Below are 12,946 nucleotides of genomic sequence, written 5' to 3'. Positions count from 1 at the left end.
TATGCCTTGTATTTTAGCGAAACTGCGTTTTTGTGCGTACTGTGTTACTTTATTACTCCGAAACCTTGGTACACGTGTTTTATATTCATATTTACCTTAAAACATGCCTTGGTGTATGTGGAATGCTTAACTTGTCCATTGGATGCTTTATAACCGTTAGTGTTACTTGCCATTACGAATAAACCGCGGACCGCGCGCACGTTTGACTTTTGTCGGAACCGGAACTTTTGGACTGTGAAATATTAATTATTATTTTATAATAATAATTACCTGGGCTTTTGAATGCTTAATTTTATTTATTTAATTGCTAAAGCCCAATAGTTAGCCTTGTTGGACTTTTTACCTTGTTGGGCTCAAGCTCACCCTACTCTAGCTAGTGACCCAATTAATTAGCCCAAGTATTATTACTAGTGGCCCATAATAATAAATAAATAATAAATAAATTAATTAGCGAGTCATACTAGCATAATGGATAAGGTTTATCTAATTGTCACATTGGATTCTAGCATAAGGACACACTTTAGACACCATTAGCCAAAAAGCAAAACTTTGTCTCCCCCCTCCCCCAACAAAACCGTCGGCCACCAAGGCCTTGGTCTTGGCCACCTCATCAATCCATGTGATACTCATTTGCTTATAAATACTAGCCATTAGCCTCTCATTCCAACACTTGATCATTTTGGCTTTTCACACACTTATTCTTTCTTTCTTTCTAGCTTGTAAGTTTTCTTTTTCTTCCTCTTTTCTTCATCATTTTCGTGTATATCATCATCATTCTTATGGAGATCAAGTTCCTTGTAGCTTTGATCTTGCTTATATCTTGTTGATTCAAGCATGAATCTTTTAAGAACATGGAAGATTCAAGCTTTCTAGCTTGAATCTTCATATCTTTTGTAGATCTACTTCTTTTATACTTTAATCTTTCTATTTTGTGATAAAGATTCAAACTTTTGTTTGTAATCTTCATACATCTTCAAGATCCAAGCTTTATGCTTCAAGATCTTCAAGAACACTTAAGATGCAAGCTTTCTAGCTTGAATCTTCATATCTTTTTGTTAGATCTAAGTTCTTTTTGCTTGGATCTTGTTATTTTGTTAAAAAGATTCAAACTTGTGTTTGTTATCTTCATATATCTTAAAGATCCAAGCTTTATGCTTCAAGATCTTCAAGAACATCAAAGGTTCAAGCTTTCTAGCTTTGCAACCTTGTAACTTATGTGAATAGGATCCAAGCTCTCTAGCTTAGGGTTCCATCACCTCATTTGACTTAGATTGTGTTCATACTTTTTTGATTGATGTAAAGTTTGTAACTTTAGTTGTTATTGTGAATTGAAATTGTGTTAAGACTAAGGATATGATGTAACCATGGTTCATCATCCATCTAAGACTCATGAATGAGTTGTGTTCTTACTTGGTCTTAACATATTGTGTATTGATGGTGAATCTTGGTCAAAAGTGATGCTAAATCATCAACGAGTTGTACACTTGAAGCTACAAGCATCAAGGATAAGAACCGTGATGAGCATCAAGCACCAAGAACCCCACCGGAACACTTACCTACTGTTTTTCGTATCTGATCAGACCACCTGGGCTATTGAAAAGTTGATTTTCAGTTAGTTTGGTTCAAGTATATGATTTTACGTTTAGGCCTCGTCTTAATCCGAGTTACGGTTTAGGATTTATGGCCCCCCGATAGTCACTACACCCTATTAACGTTGTGCTGAAATTTCTGACCTACTCACACTTAAACCATCTCCATGGTCAAACGAAGATGAGTTAGGTTCTGGAAATTGGTCAGTGGTTAGGGGACTCATATACGGAGCCATGGCCACTGACTATGCATCTTTTCGATTTACGTAGAGGTCGTAACAGCTGACCGAAGTCAGCCTATTGTTTCGATCTCTATTCTTGTCGAACTTACTTAGCTTTTATGATGATGAATGATGATGATGATGACACTTAAACTTATTTTATGCACTATTAGAATTTATAAAGACAACCTACTAACCTAGTAACCTTTGATTTAGGTTGACGACCTTTTGGACCGACTTACTACTTGCGTACTTTCATTACCGACTTTACCGCTTTTATCACTGTGAGTTATAGCATCCCTTTTTACTTTAACTATTTTGGGACTGAGAATACATGCGCTTTTTACATTTTACATGTTAGGCACGAGTACTTAAACTTTATATGTGTGTGGGTTATACAACGGTATAAACATTCCCCTTAGCACGGTAACGTTTAGTCATTGGTTTTTGAACCGGTGAACGCGAATCTTAGATATGGATCCATAGGGTTTGACATCCCCACTCGGGCTAGTTGCGCTAGCATTTAACGAGTGTTTAATACTTCGTGAACATACACACTCGCCAAGTGTACTATCAGGGGGTTATAAACGTTAAGTCTAGTTACCGGGTGCCCACGGTTATGTATATACTTTTCATACTGTTTGATACGCTGTTTGCGGCACTGAAATCTCGTGGCCTATCTTACGTTACTATTATAACTTAAACTATAGCTCACCAACATTCGTGTTGACTTTTTAAGCGTGTATTTCTCAGGTGCCTAGAGGTTTATTGCTTCCGCTGTTAGATTTGCTGTCTTGCTATTAAGGACCTGCCGTATTAGTTATCCGCTGCATTACTAGAGATGTCTCATTCATGGAACTTTTCTTTTGCATTCGTAGTTTATGTTAATTACAAACTATGGCTTTGTAACGACCTTAGGGTCAAATAATTATGTTTATGCTCCTATTCATAGGATGCACGCTATCTTTTGTAAAAACGTTATCTTTTAATGAATGCAAATCGGTTTTCAAACAACATATAGTGTTTGACCTTGTGATGATCCTGTTGATTAACGAACCGTACACGATGGTTTTGTACGGGGCGTCACAGTATATATAGGAAAACCCTAATTCTAGAATTGTCCAAGATTGTGATAATCCTGTCCATAACAAACTCCCCCGAATCTCAGTTGTAATTATGGAAAAGATATTAGGCTTGATGGCCAAGTAACCGCCATGCCGAGAACAAAGGCATTCAACACGCTTCCGCATACCGCATACCGCATATAAATTACATACGTACGCACGCTAATAATTACCCGCATACGTATAGAATGCGCATGCGGGATGCGGTATCATTATGTCCCCCCAGTTTGATGTTATGTGATGCGAGCCACATGATATCAAACTATTAAGCGAAAAATTAAAAAAAAAATGGCCAGCATTAAATTTTCCGCGTGCGTCCCGAGGTCATTAAATGCCTGTCACTGTCGCAGAAGCCCATTCGGCTGACAAGACATAAAGTGACAGTGAGCAGGTGCATGTGGGCCACGCGCTCAACATTGGGTACAACAAACAGAAGCTCATGCGCGTGCAGAAAACATCGACCGTCGGTTGCGTTACACGTGTATGGCCACGATGAAACCGTTTCACCCCACTACCCCCGATCCTCACTATAAATAGGCGTGATTCACCCTCATTTCTGTTTTTCTCCCTCAAGCTTCTCCGTCACGCTGCTAAATCAATTCCGATCAAATCCCATATATTCCGGCAAACGTCAAAAGGTTAGTTACTCTTCGATCACTCATAGAAAATGACCAAGGCAAATGAGACTTTCGTAGATAGCGTAGTGTCAATAATATAACAGAAGCACATAGATTCGTTAGTTAAACAATACCCACCGTTATAGCAGTATAATCCGGTGGCACCCCTTTCTAATCAACGTGCCCATGAACCACCGGAGAAGAAAATAGCCATATACGAACATGCGTTTAAGCATGGCAATTTTAGGGTTCCACCGTCGGACTTCTTTCTAGGTGTTTTAGATCACTTCCACGTAGGATTAGGGCAATTACACCCGTATGCCATAGAAAAGATAGTGTTGTTTGAGATGTGGTGCGCTGCGCTAAACAAGGTACCACTGGTGAAGGTGTTCTGCCATCTATACCATCTAGCCACCCACCATAAGTCCTGGTTTACTTTCTTCGCCCGGCAAAACTTTACCAAAACCTCCAAATCAAACACGGGTCATTGAAAAGAAACCTTCTTTTTCATTGACCAATCAATAGTTGGAACCAACTTTTCGCAAATGCTTATTTGGTGTGAAAGCGTGGCAAAGGACGTAAACAAGACCCCCATCTGTGATGATGAAGAAACGAAACTGTTAGCGGAGTGCACTAACGCATAACTTGTGCACTGATCGTACGGGAATGTTATGCTGCGGTTAGGAAAGATTTTCGCGCACTGGCCATGGGAGAACATGCGTCCAGCCATAATCGCGCCGAGTGGCAAGGGTGGGAATAGTATAAACGCATGTTAATACATAACAGCTGTTGCATACTTATATGTTCTAACTGTGCGCATATGTTTGCAGAGATGAAGATGAAGAAAGTGCTTACTGCCGAGGAGATTGCGGGTATCCCTTTTCGCAAACAAAAGGTTAACGAGCCGCTGGAGCAAGAGAGGACCGACGAAAACGAGGTGTCCGCTCCCGCGACCTCAGCCAACAAACGTAAGACAACCGAAACCCCTCAAACAAATCAAAAGAAGAAGAAGCTCACTCCAAAACAAAGGGAGGACATGCAGAATGACAACTTTGTCCCCGTGGAGCAAGCGTCTGCGGATCTACCTTCCCCCATTACTGGTAATCGTCTCTTGCTTTGTTTATGTTAGTACCGCACAAGTAGTTTACGTGCTGACGAATCACTGTTTCGCAGAGAATATTGAGGAGACGCATCAGACGCCGCCACAGGCAAATCCGGACCTTGAAGCTACCGCCACGTCCAGAGACAAGGCGATACATCTTGACTCCGATTCCACACCAACCCCACCACACGGTAGCTTCCGATTGGCGAATCTGGCGCAGCTCACCCACTCCTCCGCCGAAAATGCTGCAGAGCAGTCCGCTTTTCTGCAACAGATTTTCCCGGCTGAATTCCGCAATCAACTGGCCACGCTAACCTTCCACAAAGCGTACAACGCCTTTGTCCAAAACGGCCTTGTGTTCTTTGGAATTTTCGCGGATCAAGTACGACGTGCCACCAATTCGTACCAAGTGGCCGTGTGGAAAGAAACAGAGCTGGGATTGTTGCAGGCAGGTGTTGATCAGGTGAAGAAAGACAGGGATGCCGCGGAAGAAGCGCACAAAGCAGTGGAGGCGACTGCGGCGGAAACAAAAAATGCATTGACTGAGGAGAGGAAGAAAAACCGCGAGCTAGTAGGGGCGGTGGATCAGGCGAAAGGGGAGACCGAACATGTGCGGTTAGAACTTGAAAAGGTACGCAGGGAGAAGGATGACGCGGTGACCTGCCGTGAGCTGGCAGAGGCGGACTTGTCGAAGCTTCGTACCTCCCTTCCCACCATTGCGCAAAAGGTGATGGACTCGGGACCCGTAACTGAAAAGTTCAATGCCTACTTGATGCGGTGAAGGGGCATGACCGCAACAAGGTGATGCTTGAGGTGATCAAAGGCTGTGACCTCACGCCACCGTACCCTGACATTATACGGAAATATTTGAAAGAGGGTACAACCGAGACGCTCCTAGAAGCTGAGCAGGCCATCCAGTCTATCCCAATCCCCTTAATAAACGATTTCGTTGCGGATCTGAACATGCCGCTTGATGGCTTCCTCAATGAAGAATTTTAATTTGAACACTTAACCATTTGCGCCGCAAGTCCTATGCTTAGGCAGGCTGTGTAATTATTATTTTTGAGCCCTAAGTCCCGTGTTGGGCAGGGGTATGATTGTAATGGTACATTTGTTAAACGTCTATATTATATTTGTATCTTTTGCATGCGTCTTTGTTATATTGTTTGTATATCGCGAATCAAAACAAAATTTATACCACATGCCTATGCGCGTAAGTTAACCAAAACTCACGCGCATACGCGGGTACTGCGTAAAATAAACCAATACTTCAGCGATTTCAACCTTAGTGGTTTAGACTCAAAAGCTACTGCTTTCTTGCTTTGTCATGTGCTAGAGGTGCACTTTAGCTGTATGGTAAGCAACACAATTAAAAACAAACCAATACTTTTATACTTTAGAGTTCCTCAAACAAACCAATGCGAGAGTAAATACGCACAAGCAAACCAATGCTTGTATTTTTAAGTCGACTTGGTAGCCATCTAGTCTGCGTGGTGCTTGGTTAGGGAAAACCAATTCCCTTCACCTGTCATTAGTTTCTAGCCTTGTAACCAAACAGGCTTCTGCCGCACAGGGGCTAGAGGATACCCCTTAAGTAGGCAGGAACCGCATACAAAAAAGAAAGATATATACAAAAAGAGTATGCGCGAGTAAATATTTTAATTGGCATTAAGCATGATTACAACCGCGACACATCCAAACGGACGGAAATTACATAGGAAAAAATAATGTGCTAAAATATTTGGAGTGATCAGGTCCAACCAGCTACATGTAACATTTTTTCAACAACGTCGCGTGCCAAGTGCGTTTCACAGGTTTTCCATCTAATGTCGCGAGATGGTATGCCCCGGTGTTGCTTGCTCCCACTACCTTGTATGAACCTTCCCAACGGGGGCCCAACTTCCCAGTATCCTCCACATGACTTGCATCATTTTGATGCCAAACTAGATCCCCGCACTTGTAAGAGCGCGAACGCACACGCTGATTATAGTACTTTGCGATTTTCTATTTATTATTAGCTTCGTTAACCGCCGCAGACAGCCTGCGTTCTTCCAGCAAATTAAGATTCTTCCGCAAAGCTTCTGAGTTGTTTTGTTCATCAAAATTTTGTACACGGAACGTTGGTACCCCGATCTCTGCGGGTACAACAGCTTCTGATCCATAGACCAAACTAAACGGAGTCTCACCAGTGCTTGTTTTGGGTGTTGTTCTATGCGCCCATAATACCTTTGGTAATTCGTCCACCCAACCAATGCGATCGTGGCCTAATCTAGCCTTAATTCCAGCTACTATATCCCGGTTAGTGACTTCGCACTGGCAATTCGCTTGCGGATGCGCCACGGAAGTGAAAGTTTGCTTAATATTAGGCTCCATGCATTAATTGCGAAAAGGATCCCCCACAAACTGCGTTCCATTATCGCTGACAATTTCGTTCGGTATGCCGAATCAACAGACAATGTCTTCCCATACAAAATTTCGCACTCTCTTCCCTGAAATTGTTGCCAGCGGTCTTGCTTCTACCCACTTTGTGAAATAATCAATTGCAGCAATCAAAAACTTCATGTTTCCTGCGTATGCATAGTATGCGTAAGATACTGATGTAAGAAGCATATGGTAGAAAATAAATGGTTATATTACCTCGGCCTTTTGGAAATGGTCCGACTATGTCAATAGCCCATTTACAGAATGGCCATGGTGAGGAGACTCGAATCATTGGATGTGCAGGTGCTCTGCTGATAGGTGCATGAATTTGGCAGGACTCGCAGTGTTTAACTATACGTGCGGTATCTGCGTACATGGTAGGCCAATAGTAACCCAACCGCATAATCTTTGACATGATAGATCTATGCCCCGAATGAAAAGCGCATGCACCCTCGTGTACTTCGCGTATAACCTCCTCTGCTTCGTTTGGACCAATGCACCTTAAATGTGGTCCTAAATAACTCTTTCGATACAGGACGCCACCCTTGAGGGCATACATTGGTGCCTTGGTACGAACTTTTTTTGCTTCAACAGAGTCTGCGGGTGTTGTGCCATCCTACAGGAAAGCAATGATGGGTGTCATCCACATTGAGCTGGATTCCTCAACAGGTGCCAATAGGGGCATCATAACAATGGATTTCGCATGTAGTTCTTCTATGAGAACTCTTTTCCCCAGATGATCAAAGGCCAATGCAGCCAATTTGCTAAGCGCATCCGCCTTTTTGTTTTGCCCTCGCATTACATGGGAAATTTGAAAAGCCTCGAACTGGTCAGTGAGATTATAAACAAGCGACAGGTATTGCTGCATGGCTATGTCATGTGCTTCGAAATCACCACTAACTTGGCTGCATACCAACTTTGAATCCACATAAGCGTGCAACACTTTAACATTTAATTTATGCGCAATTCGCATACCTGCTAACAAGGCTTCGTATTCTGCTTCGTTGTTTGTAACAGCAAAATTAAACCGCAGTGCATATGTATGCTCCTCACCATCCTGGCCAGTTAAAATTATGCCTGCACCTGCGCCAGTGACGCTGCAAGCACCATCGGTGTATAACTCTCATGGTGTTAAAATTGGTGCGGGTATATCCTGATGTTCGGCTGATGCCTCAACGTCCGCGGGTATCTCTGATAAGTAATCCGCAAGTATCTGGCCTTTAACCGCGCTTCACGAAGAAAAATCTATTTCGTGCTCTCCTAATTCAACTGCCCATTTAGCCATTCGGCCAGAAATCTCAGGCTTATATAGCACCTGAAAGAAAAATGATTGCGTTAGTCAATGCGGTATTCCCGGACATTGCCGCAAAGTAAGTAGTTACCAACCTGTTTGATCGGCTGATCAGTTAGAACTACAACTGGGTGTGCCTGAAAGTACTGACATAAACGTCGCGCTGTGTGAACTAGCGCATACACTAGCTTCTCAATTGGTGAATAGTTTACTTCGCTTGCTGTAAGCGTCTTGCTTACAAAGTAGACCGACACTTGCGTCTGAGAAAACCTCAGCATTATTTGACCATGAAATAAATAATTTACATGTATAAATAAAATAGAATGCCTTACCTTTCCGCGATCTGCGATAAGGACCGAGCTGACAGCTTCTTTGGACGCCGCAAGGTACATCGTAAGCGTTTCGCCTGCTATTGGCGTAGTGAGTGTTGGTAATTCAGCAAGCACCATCTTCATATCTTGAAAAGCTGATTCCACTTCCTGAGTCCATACAAAGTATTTTTTCTTTAAACAATTCTTCAAAGTACTGAAGAATGGTAACTGTCGTTTCGCGGCTTTTGACAAGAACCGCGCGATTGCCGCGAGCTTCCCAGTTAGACTCTGCACATCCTTCTTTGTCTTTGGGGATGGTAAACTGTCAATGGCTTCAATCTTTTTGGGATTCGCCTTGATTCCACGCGCCGATGGTAAACTGTCAATGGCTTCAATCTTTTTGGGATTCGCCTTGATTCCACGCGCCGTCACCACATGACCTAGAAACTTGCCTTCCTCTTTTCCAAAACTACATTTGAGCGGGTTAAGCTTCATGTTGATCCTGCGTAAAGATACAAACGTTTCTAGGATATCCGCAAGCATTTCTTCTTCGGTGTTACTTTTAATTACCAAATCGTCAACATACGCTTCAAGGTTTCTCCCAATTTGGTGCTTGAAGGCTGCGTCAATTATGCGCTGAAACGTAGCTCCAGCGTTCTTTAATTCAAAAGGCATCTTAGTATAACAATAAATACCCTACGGCGTATGAAAAGCAGTTTTATCCTCATCTTCCGCAGCCATGAGGATTTGGTGATAACCCTTATACGCATCCAGGAAACACTTGTATCGAAAACCTGATAACGATTCCACCTTCCATTCAATCTCCGGGAGGGGGTAGTTATCTTTAGGACACGCCTTGTTAATGTCCTTAAAATCAACGCACATCCGCCAGCTACCATCAACCTTTTTCACCAACACGGGGTTAGCAACCCATGTCTGGTACCGCACTTCCCGCAAAATGTTTGCTCTGACTAGGTTATCAACTTCTGTACATAACCAATCATTACGCTCAAGGGCCATGTTCCGCTTCTTCATTGCGTTCAACCTATGTTCCGCAATATTCCACGGGACCCCCGTCATGTCCGATTCCTGCCATGCGAACACGTATGCGTTAGCGGACAATATACCGTGCAAATTAGCCTCAGTTTCGGCTGACAAGCCTGCGCCAACTTTAATTTGCTTGTCCGGATACAAGCGATTAGATATGACTGCGCTGCTTTTAAGCTGTTCTCCCAGGCTGGGAGTGCGTACAGGCACAACTAAACTACATAACTCGGTTACTTGATGTGATGCAATCGTGGCAATTCCACCCATGGTAGGAAACTTAATCAAGCCATGCACTACCGAGGGTATAATGTTAAAACGTCGTATGAAATTTCTCCCCAGAAGTGCATTGTAACGTGAAGTCGAATGGACCACATAAAAGTCAATTAACTTGCTTCTAACCAATCGTGGATCCTTGTCATCCGCAAGCTCTATTTCAAGCTCTATACGGCCTAGCGGCCACGAGCTTTCCCCAGAGAATCCTGATAGCGTAATATCGGGTTGGCGTAACTGTGCTTTGACTTATGCGGGAAGACAACGATAGCAATGCTAATACATAATGCCGACACCACTGCCGGTATCAACATGCATGCGTTTAATCTATATTCCGTGATCAGGAATACGGCACTTGATGATGACAGGATCGTTAGCTGTGTCGATCGACATTACGGGAGGGAATGAAATTGGAATAAGCTCCCAATCCTGGTAGTCGTTGTATTTTCTTCGCTGACCAACTTTGTCTGCGTCAACCATATTGATGGTTACATCTGTGCTTTTAGCTTTATCTGTTTTTTGCCATGCGAACGTTTTGGATTTTGAACTCTCTTCCGCGGCCTTTCCCTTATCTTTCTTTGGCGGCTTGAGATGATCTTTTCCTGCGCATAGCGCTTCCAGCACTCACTCCATTAAATTTTTACACCGATTGGTGTCATGGCCTTGATCGTCATGGAACTCGCAGTATTTTGTTTTATCCCGCTTGCCAAATTCTATCAGCGGAGTTGGAACCACAAAGGTTGCGCATACTGGTTCGGTTGCCAAAATTTCTTTTGGTGTTTTAGACAAACTTTTGAGCAGCGCATAATTCTTATTATTAATACCGCGATGATTATTGTTTCGAAAACCACCGCTTGCTTGCCCTTTATCATTTCTTATAGGACCACCACTAGGGTATCTTCCGCGAGAGCTGTTACCGCGATTTTGATCGCGCGAACGATCATCATCGTCTTTCCTTTCGTTGCATGATCTAGCTGTTGGAATATCATTATTTTTGCCACTCCGCATATAATCATGGCATTCATTAAGCGCTTCAACATAAGTTGTTGGCACTGTATGGTGCATACGCCTTACCAGCGTTGGATGACGCTCTGTACTTATACCATGTATCAGCCCAAAAATCTGCTGTTCTGGCTTTAGGTCCGGTATGTGCAAGCACTCATTAGTATATCTCGTGAGAAATTCTCCCAAAGATTCCTTGGGTTTCTGCACAATATCGTGACATTCAATGTGAGTGCATTTGAACGGCCTTTGATTTTGATACTGCAGCAAGAACTTCGTACGCAAATTCATGAACCCGAATATGCTACCTGCTGGAAGTTTATTGAACTATTCACGCACAATGCCCTGCAACATCATGGGAAATATCTGACATGAACTGGATCAACCCACCCTTGGGTGCGCATCGTGCCTTTGAAACACGGTAGGAAGTCATCTGGGTCAGTCAAGCCATTATAGGTACCTAACGTGTGAGGTATCTTTGGTGCTGATGGAAACGAATATGCGGTTATATGCGGAGGAAACTTGTTAAAAGTGGTTGGTAGCTCAACGGGCGATTTAACAGGATCCCCTTTGAGTCCTGTGAAGAAACGCTTCATCATATCCTGAACAAAATCAGGTTGCGAAAATAAGTGGACCATGTCAGGAGGTGCCGCCTGCATAAATTGGCTTGCGAGATTCGCCTGCCCCTGAATATTCTGCCAAGGTTGCCCCGGCGTCTGCGGATATAACCAAGGCTGCTTCATTGGAAAAGAAGGCAGGCTTACCGGTGCAGAGTATACGGGTAGTTGAAAAGGTGCTGAAACTTGTGGCGCAGATGCCTGCGAGACCTGAGGATATGCCATTATAAGTCCAACCGTATGTGCAGTGCTTTGCTGTTCTGCGGTTATCGGCGTCCAATGAGAACTGGCATCTGGAATGACACCGAACCCCCAACTATTAAGTAATGTCTGTGCATCCGCAGGGGTTAGAAACTGTGAAATTGGGCGCGGCGGCTGCCAAGGCTGCAGTGGTGTAAAAGACGAATTTTGCTGACAACCCTGCGTCTGCAGAGGGATTGAAACCGTGGTGCTATAAATAGGCACCTGGTCGCAGCATACTACATGCGGGCCTATAGTTTCGCCGCTAGTGCCTGCAAAGATAACTCTTGGATCCACTGCAGAAAAATCTAGCCACGTGGTTGTGACCGGAGAGTTTGCCCTTGGCGGTGTAATTCCATCCGGAAATATCAATTTATACCTTTGGAAAGGTTCACCGGACACGGGTGGAGGGTAAGGCGTGTATCCCGCCCCCATAGTCATAGCTTACATTGGCTGATTACCAGACGGCGTGTTCTGGTTGTCTATTTGAGTACGTTCCGATGATTCCCTGGAAGTCATGATTCTGTTAAAGAAACAAAAAATTCGAGAAAACTGTGAGTAATGAGCTTTATAATTCAAAACTTTTAAAAGAAAAAATAATTAAACACGTCTTGAATTAGTTTGACTCTCAATAAAAGCACCACTTGATCGTGCATATATTTTCCAAGAGGTTAATATGCATGTTCAATACGTTTAAAAGAGGTTTAAGGATCTTATAACTTAACTCTCCGGTCCGGCTACCGTTAATAACCCTGGCCGACATGATGATGTCGGTGGGGTGGCTAGGTGATTAAGTCTACCTTCGATGATGGTCGTCGATCGAAGGCCCGAATAAGGTTGTAGAAAACTGTCGAGAGTGACTAACCTGTTAACCTTTGATGAATGATGATAATGATTATGTATTGTGAGCCAAGTAAATGTGATGATCCTGGAATGATAATTAGGGTTAGTATATATAGGCAAACCCTAATTCTAGAATCGTCCGTGTAACATCCCAACCCGTTATCCAACCTTAAACGCAAAATATTTTTTTTATACAGATAAGGTGCGCGGCGCGCACCACCCATTGTGCGTGGCGCGCATAAGGCCTGATC

Source organism: Rutidosis leptorrhynchoides, chromosome 10 (genome assembly GCF_046630445.1).
Source record: "Rutidosis leptorrhynchoides isolate AG116_Rl617_1_P2 chromosome 10, CSIRO_AGI_Rlap_v1, whole genome shotgun sequence".
NCBI classification, from domain to species: Eukaryota; Viridiplantae; Streptophyta; class Magnoliopsida; order Asterales; family Asteraceae; genus Rutidosis; species Rutidosis leptorrhynchoides.
The sequence above is the reverse complement of the archived record's forward strand: the minus strand, read 5'-3'. Positions refer to the sequence as shown.